Source organism: Lepus europaeus, chromosome 18, assembly GCF_033115175.1.
Source record: "Lepus europaeus isolate LE1 chromosome 18, mLepTim1.pri, whole genome shotgun sequence".
Taxonomy (NCBI): Eukaryota; Metazoa; Chordata; class Mammalia; order Lagomorpha; family Leporidae; genus Lepus; species Lepus europaeus.
In genome coordinates this window covers 30635235-30650332 of record NC_084844.1, presented here as the reverse complement: position 1 = coordinate 30650332, position 15098 = coordinate 30635235, and the positions used below count along the sequence as shown (strand labels likewise).

General features: G+C 41.4%; 1 long non-coding RNA gene across 1 annotated transcript in view; it reads right to left on the bottom strand.

The window, feature by feature from the left end:
- LOC133747137 (uncharacterized) overlaps positions 1 to 2172 on the bottom strand; it is a 36969-nt gene extending 34797 nt beyond the window's left edge. The window contains exon 1 of the long non-coding RNA XR_009864282.1: positions 1980 to 2172. This is a non-coding gene — a long non-coding RNA (uncharacterized LOC133747137). The remainder of the gene's footprint in view (positions 1 to 1979) is intronic.
- Between the last annotated feature and the right edge of the window lie 12926 nt (positions 2173 to 15098).

Genomic DNA, 15098 nt, shown 5'->3' with positions numbered 1-15098 from the left:
TCCCCACCCCTGGGCTCAGGAAACCATGCAAAGACCAATGTCTTTCTTGTTGGTTCTGAGTAGAGAGGAAGTGGGTGTCCATGTGGTGACTTCTGTTAGATAACTGGAGAGTTGAAACATAAGTATTGCAGATTAAAGTTAGAAATATCATGTAAAGGTTGGTTCCTTCTTTCACATCATGCCCCATTTCCACTGACTCAGCAGCATTCATTGAAAGGAGACATAAAGAACTTAAAACAAATCCCCCCCCCCATTCCTCTTCCTCCTCCTTCTTTGAATTCCAAATGGACTCCTGAAACTCAGAGCACGGGCAAAGTCTTGCAATAAAGCTTTTATTTTTACAAAGGAGGAAGTAGATGAGTTTTTTGCTTTGTTTTGAATTTTCAAAGACTAAAACTCTGAAAGAAACCAGGTATAGAGCTAATTCCTCCTATAAACTGTGGGAATGAGGCAGGCCAGATGAAGAGGAGTTTCTGAGAACCACGAAGTTGCTTGGCTGCCAGTCCTTCCCAGAGATGGGTGTGGCCTCTTTCCCTTGCCAGGGATAGCTGACAGCAAATCAGAGCCTTGACAGAGATCTGTGTACTGCTTCCCAGACAAAGCCAGAGAGGGTGACAATGCTACTGAGATATCCCCTACCACCTGCTTTGGAGAGTGACTACAGAATGTAAGCGAGAAGGCAGATCTGGGCAGACAGAGCTTGAGGTAGCATCCTCCCACTATCAGGCTCATATGATACCTGAGACAGAAGGAGAAACATCCAGAAAATCTACATGCCCCTTAGAGGGACAAGAGTGGCTGACAGAAGACCCACTTACCCAATAGGAACCTGGCCATCAGAACAAGACAGACAACTCCTATGGGGCCTGCCAACACAAGGCAAGGCAAGATGGAAGATACTCTGGCAGATACAGAGGGTGCCTATGGTAATGACTAGAGTTTATACAGGCTGAATTACCTCCCAACACACTGCATCAGATCTTGAAATAATGCTGCAGACCAGATAACATCCCAACAGGAGTGCCCCAATATTAGAAGCTACTTTAGGGGTGGGTAGGCAGAGAAGTCAGAGCCTGAAGTACCTGGAAAGAAAACCAGTTAGTTGAGTTTATGTGCATTAGACAGACTGTGTGGTTTAGATCAGATAAAATGAAGGCTCTGATTAGATAGCTGAGCTAAAGAAAAATTTCTACAAAGTTATCTTCCCGGCATCCGTGAATTTTATGGTCTAATAATTAATATCTACTGTTTAGGTTAGGGCTTCTCAGTGGCAAAGGGCCTGCTCGGAAATTCAGAAATCATTTGATTTTATTTAATATAAGCTGTTTTAGTTTTTTTTTGAATTAAAACAGGGTGGGGGTGGGGTCACCTAACACTGTTAGTTTCGTTGTAACTGTCTATAGACAAAGCAGATAACCTTAACAGTACATCCCTAGACTTACTGGTTTGACCTTCAGACACTTTTATAAATATCTACCACCATGTAAATGTTTTATGATTAATTAAGTTTTATTTTCCTTATTTGCTTAAGCTACTTCATAATTTATTTATTGTTAGACAAATATTAAGACGAGCAAATGCAACTGTCACATTGCACATCATGATTTGGAGGCTACAGTCGACAACTTGATTGTGTTCTTACTGCTCTCCCTGCAGGCATATTCTGGAAGGTGTGTTCTTCCCTAGCCTCCAGGTAAATTCCAGGGTGCCCCCCCCCCCCCCCCCCGCTGTGATTCAAGTCCCTCCGAGATAACCACTGAGTCTTTGGATCACCCTAGTCCTTCGGACATTCTCAATTCGATCCGAAGTTCAAGCTTTTGAGATGGAAGCTCGGCTGCCCGTGTTTCTTCTACCTCTTACCATAGTGCTGACCCTCCCAGAATCAAAATGGGAAGGGGATAAGACTAAGGAGATAGGAGGAGAGGCAAGGGGGGCTTGTAAACAGCGTAGCTGATTGAAACATGCATGATCTCACTCACGGCTCAGAGAAGTTTTCAGGGGACTTTGTCTTGGAGAACTTTGTGGAGTCTCTGCCGGAGCTCCTAACACACAAGAGGCACTCTCCCTTCCAATTTCCTGACCAGGGGGATGTACTCGTGGGCTCAACATCAGAACTTCCCTTCAGGGTCTCAGTATCTCACTGCCCAGCTCCAGCATCCTCGTCATCATGCCTTTTTGTGCTGCCACGTAGCCCTCTTGCTTTTCACCTGGCCCTCCAGGAGAAACAGCTTTCTTGGATCTGCTGCTGGTGGGATGAAGTTTCTTTCCAATCACTGCTGGGTATGAGGCTGCGGCAGACTCTCATTCTTTAGCTGCCTCAGGCATGAGTCAGATCCCACAGCACTGTGTCCCCAGCTCCAGGGCACACCCAACCACTTCTCTCTGAGTTTCCCCTTGGAGCCACTTTCGCTTGGCTTGAGTAGAGGAGAAAGTGTCTAAAGCCCTCCACCGGGTCCACATGCCTTATGTGTGGGAGGGGGTGTGTGCAATGGGATGCAGTATGTGACTCCCCTCCTAAAATTTTTCTAATTTCCAAACTCTTTCCACTTCTCCAGTTTTAACCCTAGTGAGAATCACAGTTCGATCAATTTCCTGGAAGGGGAAACATTTCAGAATTAGAGTATTAAGTGCTTTCAAGCGAGCACCTATTTGAATGTAATTTCTAAATTTCTAAAAGTTTAAAGACATATCTGGTCCCAACTGTATATTGAAACAATGTCTACTTCTCACATCACTTAAAACTGATGATTAATAGGATATAGTTTCTACAGACAATGACAGGGAACTCTTAAATTAATGCTGATTTATGCCTAACCTAGGATGAGATATTACATGCTGACTTAAATTTTTTTACATGCCTACTTAAATTTTTTTTGTTTTCAAATAGATTCAAATGCAAAAGCAATGATAATGATATAATTAGAAAAGAGTGAAATACAAACTTAATGCATTATGTCTGATGCCCACAAAATACATTTGTGTTTAAGGGTTTGCATGTGTGTATCTTCATTAAAATTGGAAGAAAACATATACAGTATACACAATTTCTAAGCATATTTTAATTGGGGAAAAATCTGCTTATCAGGAGTCAATCTTTCTTCTTTATCTAATTTTGTGATTTTCTAATCGGATGAAAACATTGTAAATTGGCATGTCAAGTGAAACCATAATTTTATTTTGGGCATTTGTTATTCCTCTTTTGAACCCTATCAAGAGAAGCAATATAGGCCTTTCAGGTGGCAACTTGCCAATATCGCAGATCAAGATTTTTAATGAATTCCCTCCTTCTGAGGGCTAATTTAAGCCCAATTTAAAGTAAACAAAACAAACACATTACTCCAAAAAAGAGGAATGAGCACTCCTTTGTTGTGCAGGCTTTGAGTTTGAAGCTCTTTAGAAAAAGAAAAATAGAGCAAAAAATGAGCTTAATAAGCTACACTCCTCCTCTGCTTGAGCTTTTCTCATTAAGGTTTAATAACATAAAAGACCATTAAGATTTTAGATTTATATGAAGTGTCCTGTATTCAGTTTTCTTCTCCCTAAATATTGAGAACGAGTGAACATTCTCAACGCAGGAGGTCAGCCTGCCTGGGAGATTCTCAGGCTCATCAGTGGACTCAATGCTGTTCATCTCACTTTGCTCACTCTCAGTAAAGGTAGGAGGGTGCCTCAAAAAGTCAGTGGAAATGGGAGTAAGAGTATGAGTTTATTTTGGGGCAAAAAACATTTTTGATGCAATTTTTCATAATAGGCAGAGAGTGCATATCATGAAAAAACTATGAATTTCAAAATGTTCTCTGCACCAAAACATACTCATACTTTTAATTCTATTTTTCATGAACTTTTTGAAGTACTCTTGTACATGTACAGATATAAACATGCTTGATCACACACATGCACATGTGTACCAATACATGCACACATGCAGTCTTACCCTAGCTTGTGCTGTGAACCTACCCATCACTAGGATTACCCCACCACAAAAATTCAGTCTGCCTCTTGGTGAAGTTTTGAATCCCACAGAATAAAGAGCCTATGACCGACCCCAAGAGAGATGGTGGGATAGAGGGCCATACTTCCAGTAAGATGAAATTGTCTTTTAGCCCACAATGAGGCCAGTGGGACGAGAGTAATGTGATGTCCTTTGTCCATGGCATCAGCACCATGTGAGAAACAGTACTGACTAGCTGAGCATGGGTCCTTGGCTGCTCAGTCTTCATGCAGTCTCACGAGTGGACAGCTGTTTAAAAACACTGCCCATGACCAGGGTGGGGGTGGGGTATGTGCCTGCCACATATTGTTTCCCTGCCTCTTCACCTCACCCTGTGAGGAAGCGATTTTCATCCCAAGTGGATAAATGAGGGCGTAGAGGCACTACTTGCCCACATGGTTTGTCTGAGTATCTGATCTGACTCCTAGCTCAGACCCTTCCTCCATGCTCTGCTCCTCTCTCCACTGAGAGGACAGGACCAGACAAATCTCCACTGGGCCTGGGCATGGACTGGTGTCTCTACAGCTTCCAGCACAGTCCTCGACAGAGAAGGCTGATCTCCCAGCTCTCATCCCTGCCCAAGAATGTCGCTAGAAGAACTGTGTCCAGGGCCATTGCTCCTCCGTGTATCACTGGATCTTGTTATGCAGCCACTACGTGTCTGTCGAGAGTTAGAAATGATTGTTTTTCTTTAGAACTTCAGACTCTTCTTTCAGCCTTCTCTTCCTTCCTACTTGCTTTCCATCCCTCTCCTTTTATAAGACTTGAAATTTTGAACTTAAAATAACTGGAACTAGGGGCCAGGATTGTGGTGTGGCAGGTGGAGCTGCCACCTGTGACGCTGGCATCCTTTGTAGGTACCAGTGTGTGTCCTGGCTACTCCACTTCCAGTCCAGCTCCCTGTTGATGGCCTGAGAAAAACAGAAGAATATGGCCCAAAGGGTTGGCCCCAACACCCATGTGGGAGATCTGCATGGAGTTCCTGGCTCCTGCCTTCGGCCATTGTAGCCATCTGGGGAGAGAACCAGCAGATGAAAGCTCTCTCTCCCTCTCTCTAACGCTGACTTTCAAAATAAATTTTAAAAAAATCTTTTTAAAAATTCTGTTAAAAAATAACTGCAACTCATTTACACAGATATACTACCTCTCCTAGACCTACTATATTTGCAAGACTCTTGCTGTTAATTGTGGAGGGAAAAATGCATTCAATATTCAAAGATTTGTAGGATCACAAAACAGTGTGGATATATTCATTCTCCTCTGTCCCCTACTAGTTTCTCTCCTCCTTTCCTCCATTCCTACCTCCTACCCTCTTTCCCTCTCTTCCTTTCTTTCATTAATAGGGGGCTCTAACCTCTTTGCCTAGAATACTTCTAATTTTCTTGTGTTGTATTTGTGTAACTATAATTAGCACAAACTTTCACTATCAAAAATGTCCTGATTTGAATGATAAGTTATAGGATTTCTCCATCCATCTAACAAGCACTTATTGGCCATCTAATAACCATCTACACAGAACATCGTGCTGGTGAGACAGATACAAAGCCTTCAGTGAAATCAATACTGAGTGGTTCTCTCTGCCACTTGGATCAGTGCTACAAAGGATTAGAATGTATTGGAAGAACTGCTGTGGATTTCAGGAGCCAACTACACTGGTTTCTAAGCCCAACACAGACTAGAACTTTGGCCAATTTGGCCAAAGAATTTCAGTTTTCTCATCTATCATAGGGTATAATTATAAAACTGTAGAGAGGATGAAAACAGATAATGCTGATTATGTATCTAGCACAGAGCTGAGTACTTTTGAGACTTAAAAATGGGAGCTATTATCAATATTTTATTATTATTACTATATTACTATTTCATTATTTTTTTTTAATAACAAAAGAATTGTGTGCTTAATATAAGCAAATTCAACAAAAGAAGTTTCAGAGGGAAAGAGAGGGCACTGGATTGCGCCAGCATGGGTCAGATAGGATATCTGGCTCTCTCCTTTTTTAAACCTTTTTCATGACTTGACCCTGTCAGTCACCCGCAAAGGCAAGAAGAAAAGAAGGAAGAGTAGAAAGGAAGATGTTCCCTTTCTACTCCCCCGCTGCTCTCTAAACTATGAATAGGCTTATGCTGGCAAGATGGAAGTAGTTTTAAATTGGATGTGAAATTGAAGTTTTGATTTAGACTAGCTAGATTTCTTTTTTTAAAAGTTTATGCATTCATTCATTTGAAAGTTACAGTGACAGAGAAAGAGGGAGAGACAGAAGGAGAGTGATCTTCCACCCACAGGTTCAATCCCCAAATGCCCCCAACAGCCAGAGCTGGGCCAGGCTGAAGCCAATATTTCTTAATATCTGCAAGTGAGCAGAAAAGCAGCTTTGAGGGCCTGCTCGATGAAGCATCATATGGCTGAGAGAAGGCAGGCAACAACCACGTAGCCGTTTTATGTTGGTTACTAGTTCAGGTCATTCAGTAAACCACTCACAGACTTACACACAGATACACACACATAATATAAAAGGGGCTTCAAAAGTTTGTGGAAAGTGGAATTAAAATTATATGTGGGGGAAAGCATTTGGCTTAGCTTTTAAAATTTTTTTAGAACAAGATTTATTTATTTGGAAGACAGAGTTACACAGACAGAGGGAGAGACACAGAAAGATCTACTGGTTCACTCTCCAAGTGGCTGCAACAGCTAGGGCTGGGCCAGGCCAAAGCCAGGAGCCAGGAGCTACATTAAAGTCTCCCAGGGGCCCAAACACTTGGGCCCTCTTTTGCTTCATTTCCCAGGTGCAGTAGCAGGGAGTTGGGGTGGCTGTGACCCAAACCAGGGCCCATATGGGATGCTGGCATCACAGGCAACGGGCAATGGCTTAACCCACTATGCCACAACATTGGCCCCTGGCTTAGGTGTTTGTTGTTGTTGTTGTTGTTTTTTGACAGGCAGAGTTAGACAGTGGGAGAGAGAGAGAGACAGAGAGAAAGGTCTTCCTTTTGAAGCTGGTTCACCCCCCCCAAATGGCCACCACGACCGGCGCGCTGCAGCCTGCGCACCACGCTGATCCGAAGCCAGGAGCCAGGTGCTTCTCCTGGTCTCCCATGGGGTGCAGGGCCCAAGCACTTGGGCCATCCTCCACTGCCCTCCCGGGCCACAGCAGAGAGCTGGACAGGAAGAGAAGCAACCGGGACAGAATCCGGCGCCCCAACCGGGACTAGAACCCGGTGTGCTGGCGCCGCAGGTGGAGGATTAGCCTAGTGAGCCGTGGCACCGGCCCCCAGCTTAGGTTTTAAAACGCTGGTTAGGGCATCCATCTCCCACATCAGAGTGCCCAAGTTCAATCCTTGGTTTTGGCTCCTGATTCCAGCTTCTAGCTAATACAGACCCAGGGAAGATGCAGTGACAGTTCAAATAATTATGTTCCTGTCACACATGTGGAAGACGTGGGTTCAATTTCTGGCTCCAAGCTTTAGCTTTAGGGCTGTGGCCGGCACTTGGGGAATGAACAGTGATGGTATGGCCCTCTATCACTATCTCTCTCATACATAAATAAAGCTTTATAAAGAAGCCAATGTACATTTTCCATGAACTTTTTGAATCCTCGTCATCTATGTGAAAATTAGCATCACTAAAGGTTTGTCAAAGATATCATATTACAAAATTTTTATAGCTTGCGGGCCGGTGCCATGGATCACTAGGCTAATCCTCCACCTGCAGCGCCAGCACCCCAGGCTCTAGTCCCAGTCGGGGTGCCAAATTCTGTCCCGGTTGCTCCTCTTCCAGGCCAGCTCTCTGCTGTGGCCCGGGAGTGCAGTGGAGGATGGCCCAAGTCCTTGGGCCCTGCACCCACATGGGAGACCAGGAGGAAGCACCTGGCTCCTGGCTGTGGATCGGCGCAGTGCTCCGGCTGTAGTGGCCTCTTGGGGGGTGAACCAACGGAAAAAAGGAAGACCTTTCTCTCTGTCTCTCTCTCTCTCACTGTCTAACTCTGCCTGTCAAAAAAAAAATTTTTTTTATAGCTTGCTTCACTCACCAATCAAATTTTAGCCTACAGTAAGTATAGACCTGCCTTATACTTTTTAATAGATATATAGTATGCTCTTTAATGTATGCACACACATTTAATTAGCCATTTGTATTCTTGGGGCAATTAGATAACTTCTAATTTTACAGCTTTAGAAATAATGCTTCAGCATATTTCTTTTACTCAGGTGCCAAATTTTTGTAGGAGAAATGAGAAATTTCTAGCTGTGAAATAATATTCATATTTTAAAGTTTAATAAGTACCACCAAATTGCCCTCTATAAAATTTGTATCAATTTATCTTCCCATATTTGTTAATTTGAAAGATTAAAAAGGTCTATCTTATTATTTCATTCTTTTTTTCAAAAGATTTATTTATTTACTTGAAAGTTTGAATTACACACAGAGAGAAGGAGAGGCAGAGAGAGAGAGAGAGAGAGAGAGAGAGAGAGAGAGAGAGGTCTTCTATCTACTGGTTCACTCCCCACTTGGCTGCAATGGCCAGAGCAGCACTGAATCAAAGCCAGAAGCCAGGAGCTTCTTCTGGGTCTTTCATGCAGGTGCAAGGGCCCAAGGACTTGGGCCATCCTCCACTGCTTTCCCAGGCCATAGCAGAGGGCTGGATTGGAAGTGGAGCAGCTGAGACTTGAACCAGCACCCATATGGAATGCTGGCAATGTAGGTGGCGGCTTTATCCGCTACCCACCGTGCTGGCCACTTATTTCATTCTTTATTTTTTTTTTTAATACAGTAAAGATTGAACACTTTTCAATAAGTTTGTTGGCTACTTCTACTTTCCTGTATGTCAATTATCTCTTTATCTTGTCCCACTTTTCCATGGATGGTTTGTCTTTTAACTTTTTATTGTGTTACTATTCTTTTTTCTTTCTATTTATCATATATCTGTGATATATCTTTTTCAGTGTGTTTATTTACTTAGCTTTTAACAGCACTTATGATATCTTTTGACCTATAATAGTTTCATTTAATGCATACAAATCTGTCACTTGTTTGTGTTTTGTGTGATAATCTAGAAAGCATTTCTCCACTTCCCTTCAATACTATGATTATTTCACTGTTTAGATCATTATTTACCTAATATTCATTTAATATGAAATGAAAGATCTTCTTTATAAATAACATGTATTAAAATAAATACAAAGTGCAATAAACATTATTTTTTCTTTCAGATGAATCTATTTTTCCATTCTTGTCTCAGCATCATACAATTTTATCCCTGAAAGTTTGTAGTGTAAAGACAAATTCTCCCTAAGTAAAAGATTCCTTGGTTATGCCCTTGCATTTTCTTTTCCAAATAAAATCTATTTAGTCAAACCTCAACCTTTCATAGTTAAACTTTTAAAAATAAAGACAGAGAGAAAAATCTTAAAATTAAAGGGGGAAAAAGGATTACTTTCAATGACACATTAAAGACTGATGTCTGACTTATTAATAGAAACTATGGAAGCCAGAAAATGATGGAATATGGCCAAGAAAATTCTGAAGCATATACTATAGCAGCTTTGTCCTGAGCATACCTAATCAGTTTGTGAAATAATCAGTTTAACTTGGAGATTTGTATAACTGTTAGAAATTTATATTTTTCATATTATGCCAAAGTAAATCTGCACATAATTTTCTCTGGACCTAGTTTAACAAATGAGAACTTCAGAGAATATGGAATTTCATGAATTTTGGAGCTAATTTTCTCACTATTTGTATAGGTTAATTCTCAGTAGCTTCTGGTGTTTGGAAACTTTTTTTTTTTAATTTAGTAAATATAAATTTCCAAAGTACAGTTTAAGGATTACAATGCTTTCTCCCCCCCACATAATTTCCCTCCCACTCGCACCCCTCCCATCTCCCGCTCCCTCTCCCATTTCATTCACATCAAGATTCATTTTCAATTATCTTTATATATAGAAGATCGATTTAGTATATATTAAGTAAAGATTGCATCAGTTTGCACCCACACAGAAACACAAAGTGTAAAATACTGTTTCAGTACTAGTTATAGCATTACTTCACATTGGGCAACCCATTAAGGACAGATCCCACATGAGAAGTAAGTACATAGTGACTCCTGTTGTTGACTTAACAATTTGATACTCTTGTTTATGGCGTCAGTAATCTCCCTAGGCTCTAGTCATGAGTTTCCAAGGCTATGGAAGCCTTTTGAGTTCGCCGACTTCGATCTTATTCTGACAGGGTCATAGTCAAAGTGGAAGTTCTCTCCTCCCTTCAGAGAAAGGTACCTCCTTCTTTGATGGCCCCGTTCTTTCCACTGGGATCTCACTCACAGAGATCTTTCATTTAGGTCTTCTTCTTTTTTTTTTTCCCATGGTTTCTTGGCTTTCCATGCCTACAATACTCTCATGGGCTCTTCAGCCAGATCCGAATGCCTTAAGGGCTGATTCTGAGGCCAGAGTGCTGCTTAGGACATCTGCCATTCTATGAGTCTGCTGTGTATCCCACTTCCCATGATGGATCGTTCTCTCCCTTTTTGATTCTATCAGTCAGTATTAGCAGACATTAGTCTTGTTTGTGTGATCCCTTTTTTTTTAAACTTTTATTTAATGAATATAAATTTCCAAAGTACAGCTTATGGATTACAATGGCTTCCCCCCTCCCATAACTTCCCTCCCACCCGCAACCCTCCCCTTTCCCGCTCCCTCTCCCCTTCCATTCACATCAAGATTAATTTTCAATTCTCTTTATATACAGAGGATCAGTTTAGTATATATTAAGTAAAGATTTCAACAGTTTGCCCCTACATAGCAACACAAAGTAGAAAAAATACTGTTGGGGTACTAGCTATAGCATTAAATAACAGTGTCCAGCACATTAAAGACAGAGATCCTACATGATATTTTAAAAAAATTAATTAATTTTCTATGTCATTTCCAATTTAACACCAGGTTTTTTTTTTCATTTCCAATTATCTTTATATACAGAAGGTCGATTCTGTATATAATTAGTAAAGATCTCATCAGTTTGCATCCACACAGAAACACAAAGTGTAAAAATACTGTTTCAGTACTAGTTATAGCATCACTTCACATTAGACAACACATTAAGGACAGATCTCACGTGAGATGTAAGTACACAGTGACTCCTGTTGCTGACTTAACAATTTGATACTCTTGTTTATGGCATCAGTAATCTCCCTAGGCTCTAGTCATGAGTTTCCAAGGCTATGGAAGCCTTTAGGCTTCGCCAACTTCGATCTTATTCTCACAGGGTCATAGTCAAAGTGGAAGTTCTCTCCTCCCTTCGGAGAAAGGTACCTCCTTCTTTGATGGCCCCATTCTTTCCACTGGGATCTCACTTACAGAGATCTTTCATTTAGGTCTTCTTCTTCTTCTTCTTCTTCTTTTTTTTTTTTCCCCATGGTTTCTTGGCTTTCCATGCCTACAATACTCTCATGGGCTCTTCAGCCAGATCCAAATGCCTTAAGGGCTGATTCTGAGGCCAGAGTGCTGCTTAGGACATCTGCCATTCTATGAGTCTGCTGTGTATCCCGCTTCCCATGTTGGATCGTCCTCTCCCTTTTTGATTCTATCAGTTAGTATTAGCAGACATTAGTCTTGTTTGTGTGATCCCTTTGACTCTTAGGCCTATCAGAGTCATCAATTGTGAACTGAAATTGATCACTTGGACTAGTGAGATGGCATTGGTACATATGCCACTTTGATGGGATTGTATTGGAATCCCCTGGCACATTTCTAACTCCACCATCTGGGGCAAGTCCGATTGAGCATGTCCCAAATTGTACATCTCTTCCCTCTCTTCTTCCAACTCTTATATTTAACAGGGATCACTTTTCAGTTAAAATTCAAACACCCAAGAATAATTGTGTATTAATTACAGAGTTCAACCACTAGTACTAGAACAACAACAACAAAAATACTAAAAAGGATAAAGTATTACATTGTACATCAAGAGTCAGGGCAAGAGCTGATCAGGTCATTGTTTCTTATAGTGTCCATTTCACTTCAACAGGTTTCCCCTTTGGTGCTCAGTTAATTGTCACCAATCAGGGAAAACAAATGATATTTGTCTCTTTGGGACTGGCTTAATTTACTCAGCATGATGTTTTCCAGATTCCTCCATCTTGTTGCAAATGACCGGGTTTCATTGTTTCTTACTGCTGTATAGTATTCTATGGAGTACATGTCCCATAATTTCTTTATCCAGTCTACTGTTGATGGGCATTTGGGTTGGTTCCAGGTCTTAGCTATTGTGAATTGGGCTGCAATAAACATTAATGTGCAGATGGCTTTTTTGTTTGTGAATTTAATTTCCTTTGGGTAAATTCCAAGGAGTGGGATGGCTGGGTGGTATGGTAGGGTTCTATTCAGGTTTCTGAGGTATCTCCAGACTGACTTCATAGTGGCTTTACCAGTTTTCATTCCCACCAACAGTGGGTTAGTGTCCCTTTTTCCCCAATCCTCTCCAGCATCTATTGTTGGTAGATTTCTGAATGTGAGCATTCTCACCGGGGTGAGGTGAAACCTCATTGTGGTTTTGATTTGCATTTCTCTGATTGCTAGTGATCTTGAACACTTTTTCATGTGTCTGTTGGCCATTTGGATTTCCTCTTTTGAAAAATGTCTATTGAGGTCCTTGGCCCATCTCTTCAGTGGGTTGTTTGTTTTGTTGTTGTGGAGTTTCTTGATTTCTTTGTAGATTCTGGCTATCAACCCTTTATCTGTAACATAGTTTGCAAATATTTTTTCCCATTCTGTCGGATGCCTCTTCACTTTCCTGACTGTTTCTTTTGAAGTACAGAAACTTCTCAATTTGATGCGATCCCAAATGTTAATTTTGGTTTTGACTGCCTGTGCTTCTGGGGTCTTTTCCAAGAAGTCTTTGCCTGTACCTATATCTTGCAGGGTTTCTCCAATGCTCTCTACAGGCAGAGTGGACAGTGAGAGAGAGAGACAGAAAGGTCTTCCTTTGCCGTTGGTTCACCCTCCAATGGCCGCCGCAGCCAGCGCGCTGCGGCCAGTGCACTGTGTTGATCCGAAGGCAGGAGGCAGGTGCTTATCCTATCAGTGTGATCAATTGTGAATTGAAATTGATCACTTGGACTAGTGAGATGGCATTGGTACATGCCACCTTGATGGGATTGTATTGGAATCCCCTGGCACATTTCTAACTCCACCATTTGGGGCAAGTCCGATTGAGCATGTCCCAAACTGTACATCTCCTCCCTCTCTTATTCCCACTCTTATATTTAACAGGGATCACTTTTCAGTTAAAATTTAAACACCTAAGAATAACTGTGTGTTAATTGCAGAGTTCAACCAATAGTACTAGAACAAAACAAAAAAATACTAAAATGGGTAAAGTATTACATTGTACATCAACGGTCAGGACAAGAGCTGATCAAGTCACTGTTTCTCATAGTGTCCATTTCACTTCAACAGTGGAAACATTTTTTGGATTCATCTTAGATCCCCTTGTCATCCATTCATTCTACAAACATGGTGCATTTATTTTGTACCTGTTAGTTTCCTAAGTAATATGAATGCACCTGTTAGTTTCCTAAGTAATATGAATGCAGTCATTGTGACATATTTACTCTCTCTGAGGAGCTCATCTTGTATGGAAAAGGTAGTAGATAGAAATTACAATATTGTGTGTAATAATTTTAATTATGTGTATAAGCAGGAGGTACAATGAGAGTATGGAGTAGAAACATCTAACTCACTGGGGAAAGAGGACACAGCCCCTAAAGAAACTAACACCTGAGGTTAGACTGGGAGTTAGCTATATTTTATTTTGTAGAGGTAAAGCAACACAAGTGTTCAAAAAAAAAAAAAAAAAAAAGACAAGTGTTCTAGGCATACAGAATCCTATGTGTAAAAGCATAAAGTGAAAGGTTGCATCATCTCTGCTCTTTCTGCCTTACTCTCAACTACAGATATGAGCTCCTTTCTGCAACCAGAAAATCAGTTTCTAGCAGTTCCAGAATTACATTGCTCCAACTAGCAAAATCACTGGAAAGATTTGTTTTCTATTGTCAATTTATCATTTTCTTTTTTTTTTTTGAAGATTTATTATTTATTTGAAAGTCAGAGTTACACAGAGAGAGGAGAAGCAGAGAGAGAGGTCTTCTATCTATTGGTTCACTCCCCAATTGGCAGCAACGGCCGGAGCTGCACCAATCCTAAGCCAGGAGTCAGGAGCTTCCTCTGGGTCTCCCACGCTGGTGCCGGGGCCCAAGGACTTGGGCCATCTTCTTACTGCTTTCCTAGGCCATAGCAGAAAGCAGCCTTCAAGACAGTAAGGAGCGCAAATACAGAAACACATATAGTTGTCATCTCCAATGGAATCGCATAGAGTAGTGGAAGGCTAGCATCCCAAGGAAAAAGATTTAAACAGAAATAAACAATGCCTGTTAAACCCTTTCAGGGTAAACAGCAAAGTCTCTCTGCAACTCCATTCTTAAGAGCTTTTCTATATTACTATAACTAGTACTTAAACAGTACTTTACACTTTGTGTTTCTGTGCGGGTGCAAACTGTTGAAATCTTTACTTAATATATACTAAATTGATCTTCGGTATAAAAAGATAATTGAAAATGAATCTTGATGTGAATGGGATGGGAGAGGGAGTGGGAGATGGGATGGTTGCAGGTGAGAGGGAAGTTATGGGGGGGAAAAGCCACTGTAATCCAAAAGCTGTACCTTGGAAATTTATATTTATTAAATAAAAGTTTAAAAAAAGAGCTTTTCTATATTATATGGAAAATGCATTAAAAGGCTGGTGCCGTGGCTTAACAGGCTAATCCTCTGCCTTGTGGCACCGGCACACCAGGTTCTAGTCCCGGTTGGGGCGCCGGAGTCTATCCTGGTTGCCCCTCTTCCAGGCCAGCTCTCTGCTGTGGCCCGGGAAGGCAGTGGAGGATGGCCCAAGTGCTTGGGCCCTGCACCCCATGGGAGACCAGGAGAAGCACCTGGCTTCTGGCTTCGGATCAGCGAGATGCGCCGGCTGCAGCGGCCATTGGAGAGTGAACCAACGGCAAAAAGGAAGACCTTTCTCTCTGTCTCTCTCTCTCACTATCCACTCTGCCTGTCAAAAAAA